The 3,977-nt window shown below is 43.0% G+C and overlaps 1 long non-coding RNA gene across 1 annotated transcript in view; it reads left to right on the forward strand.

Annotated features, from left to right (window-relative positions):
* Window positions 1-1,000: 1,000 nt before the first annotated feature.
* LOC144244182 (uncharacterized) overlaps window positions 1,001-3,977 on the forward strand; it is a 22,572-nt gene continuing 19,595 nt past the window's right edge. The window contains exon 1 of the long non-coding RNA XR_013338860.1: window positions 1,001-1,081. This is a non-coding gene — a long non-coding RNA (uncharacterized LOC144244182). The remainder of the gene's footprint in view (window positions 1,082-3,977) is intronic.

A 3,977-nucleotide genomic window follows, 5' to 3' on the forward strand; every position in this document is an offset into this window, starting at 1 on the left:
TAGAGGCCAGGACTCAGGCCTTTGCTCCCTGCCCCCTTTTACAGTCTTTTCCATGTATTTATTTTTTATTTTTTAGTGTTCACAGGTTTGGAAAATCAAAATGATACTCTAGGTGAACACACACAGTCCCCGCCTCCCCCTTCCCGTGGAGCATCTCCTCAATCTAATTTTGTTTTTAAATAATAATTAAAAAAAAGAAAACAAAAAAAGCAGATACATCCGTGACTGTCCTGCAGAAGCACGCATCCCCCGCTGACCCTGAGCAGCCCTGTGGGTCAGCGTGCACGCGGCTTTCTTCAGTCACTAGAGGATGGCACTGTAAGCAGGTTTTCTCTCGTGATTTTCTTTGCAACGTGTTCTCCTCTGGTGTGTCTTGTGCTGAGAGTATGGCGTACGGTAAATGTTACATACGAGATCTGTGCTAACCAGTTCATGTTCTCTGAAAGGCCTCTGGTCAGTAGTAGATCTGAGGGAAGTCAGAAGTTCTGTGCAGATATTCAACTATGGGGGCTTGGCGCCCCTAATCCCTGCGTTGTTTTGAGTTTTATTTTTTTATCTGTTTTTTAAATCTTTCTTTTTGGTTTATTTTGAGAGAGAGCATACATGTGCCCACAACTGAGTAGGGTAGAGGGAAGGAGAGAATCCCAAGCAGGCTCTGCATTCAGCTGAGAGCCCATTGTGTGTCTAGAAGTCGCAAACTGTGAGACCACAACTTGAATTGAAGTTAAGTGTCAGTTGCTTGACTGAACCACCCAGGCGCCCCTTGAGATGTTTTTAACCATTCTGGGTCATGGGCTGCTTTGAATATCTGATGAAGTCTGTTACTTCCACCCCCAAATTACACATGTGAGGTTTGCAGCTCTCTGTGAGACCCTCTTGTGCATGAGAGACTGCTGACAGGACGGGCCCCGCCCCCCAGAGCCCCTGGTCCTGGGGAAACGCTGTCTGTCACACTGTCACAGCCCTTCCAGCCTGCAGGTGTTTGTGATGGATGCTGGGAGCTACAGCCAGAAGATGCTGGACGACCTCCTGGACCAGATCCCCAGTGGGGACCACTCGGATGCTCTTCCAGCTGAGGCAGGTGGGTGTGCTGCTAGCTCATCTTCCGTTGTTAGATTTCCAGGCTTTTACTTTAAGCAGTTAATTTTCTTCCAGAGGAACTTAAAAATTAAAAAAGTCTTACATGCCACATACTCCCCGTTCCTGGTGCTCTATAACTTTTATTGTACCCTAATTGCTTTCATCTGTTGTCCTTTCCCTTTGTCCTGAAGAATCTTCTTTTTTATAATTTTTTTATTTTACAAATAGTTTATTGTCAAGTTGGTTTCCATATAACACCCAGTGCTCATCCCCACAAGTGCCCCCCTCCATGCCCATCTCCCCTTTCCCCCCCACATCCATCAGTCCTCAGTTTGTTCTCAGCATTCAAGAGTCTCTCATGGTTTGCCTCTCTCCCTTTCCCCCACCATTTTCCCCCTTCTTCTCCCCCATGGTCCTCAGTTAAGTTCCTCCTAATCGTCCTATACAAGCAAACATATGATATTTGTCCTTCTCTGCCTGACTTATTTCGCTCAGCATAACACCCTCAAGGTCCATCCATGTTGCTACACATGGCCAGATTTCATTGTTTCTCATTGCCATGTAGTATTCCATGGTATAGATAAACCACATCNTTCCATGGGATAGATAAACCATATCTCCTTGATCCATTCGTCTGTGGATGGACACTTAGGCTCTTAATGTTTTAGCTATTGTGGAGAGTGCTGCTATGAACATTGGGGTACATGTGCTCCTATGCATTGCATTTCTGTATCCCTTGGGTAAATTCCTAGCAGTGCTACTGCTGGGTCCTAGGGGAGTTCTATTGTTAATTTCCTGAGGAACCTCCACACTGTTTTCCAGAGGGGCTGTACCAGTTTACATTCCCACCAACAGTGTAGGAGGGTGCCCGTTTCTCCACATCCTCGCCAGCATCTAGAGTTCTCTGATTTGCTCATTTTAGCCACTCTGACTGGCGTGAGGTGGTATCTCAGTGTGGTTTTGATTTGTATTTCCCTGATGAGGAGGGATGCTGAACATCGTTTCATGTGTCTGTTGGCCATCTGGATGTCCTCTTTGGAGAAGTGTCTGTTCATATCTTCTGCCCATTTCTTCACTGGGTTGTTTGTGTTTCGGGCGTGTAGTTTGATGAGTTCCTTATATATTCTGGATATTAACCCTTTATCTGATATGTCATTTGCAACTATCTTTTCCCATTCCGTTGGTTGCCTATTAATTTTCTGGGTTGTTTCCTTGGCTGTGCAGAAGCTTTTAATCTTGATGAGGTCCCAATCATTTATTTTTGCTCTTGATTCCCTTGCTTTTGGGGATGTGTCAAGTAAGAAGTTGCTGCGGTGGAGGTCAAGGAGGCTGTTTCCTGCTTTCTCCTCTAGGGTGTTGATAGTTTCCTGTCTCACGTTCAGGTCCTTTATCCATTTTGAGTTTATTTTTGTGCATGGTGTGAGAAAATGATCTAGTTTCATTCTTCTGCATGTTGCTGTCCAATTCTCCCAACACCATCTGTTAAAAAGGCTGTCTTTTTTCCATTGGATATTCTTTCCTGCTTTGTCAAAGATCAGTTGGCTGTATACTTTTGGGTCCACTTCTGAGTTCTCAATTCTGTTCCATTGGTCTATGTGTCTGTTTTTGTGCCAATACCATACTGTCTTGATGACGACAGCTTTGTAGTAGAGGCTAAAGTCTGGGATGGTGATACCTCCCGTTTTGGTTTTATTTTTCAGTATTACTTTGGCTATTCGGGGTCTTTTGTGGTTCCATACAAATTTTTGGATAGTTTGTTCTAGTTTTGAGAAGTATGCTGGTGCAATTTTGATTGGAATTGCATTGAATGTGTAGAGTGCTTTAGGTAGTAATGACATCTTAACTATATTTATTCTTCCTATCCATGAGCATGGAATGTTTTTCCATTTCTTTGTGTCTTCTTCAATTTCCTTCATAAGTTTTCTATAGTTTTCATCATACAGATCTCTTGTATCCTTGGTTAGGTTTATTCCGAGGTATTTTATGGTTTTTTGTGCAATTGTGAATGGGAGCAGTTTCTTGATTTCTCTTTCTGTTGCTTCATTGTTGGTGTATAAAAATGCAACTGATTTCTGTACGTTGATTTTGTACCCTGCAACTTGGCTGAATTCTTGAATCAGTTCTAGTAGGCTTCTGGTGGAGTCTGTCGGGTTTTCGATGTAGAGTATCATGTCATCTGCGAAGAGTGAAAGTTTGACTTCTTCTTTGCCAATTCTGATGCCTTTGATTTCCCTTTGTTGTCTGATGGCTGATGCTAGGACTTCCAGCACTATGTTAAACAACAGTGGTGAGAGTGGACATCCCTGTCGTGTTCCAGATCTCAGGGGGAAGGCTCTCAGTTTTTCCCCGTTGAGGATGATGTTAGCTGAAGGCTTCTCATAGATGGCTTTGATGATGTTTAAGTAGGTTCCTTCTATCCCAACTTTCTCTAGAGTCTTTATTAAGAAGGGATGCTGTATTTTGTCAAATGCTTTTTCTGCATCTATTGACAGGATCATATGGTTTTTATCTTTTCTTTTATTGATGTGATGTATCACCTTGATTGATTTGCGAATGTTGAACCAGCCCTGTAACCCAGGAATGAATCCCACTCGATCTTGGTGGATGATTCTTTTTATGTGCTGCTGGATTCGATTTGCAAGGCTCTTGTTGAGGATTTTTGCGTCCATATTCATCAAGGATATTGGCCTGTAGTTCTCTTTTTTTGCTGGATCTCTGTCTGGCTTGGGAATCAGAGTGATGCTGGCTTCATAAAATGAGTCCGGGAGTTTTCCTTCGATTTCTATTTTTTGGAATAGCTTGAGAAGAATTGGGATTAATTCTGTTTTAAATGTCTGGTAGAATTCCCCAGGGAAGCCATCAGGTCCAGGGCTCTTATTTGTTGGGAGATTTTTGAT

This window comes from Crocuta crocuta, unplaced genomic scaffold, assembly GCF_008692635.1.
Source record: "Crocuta crocuta isolate KB4526 unplaced genomic scaffold, BGI_CrCroc_1.0 scaffold1205, whole genome shotgun sequence".
Lineage (NCBI taxonomy): Eukaryota > Metazoa > Chordata > Mammalia > Carnivora > Hyaenidae > Crocuta > Crocuta crocuta.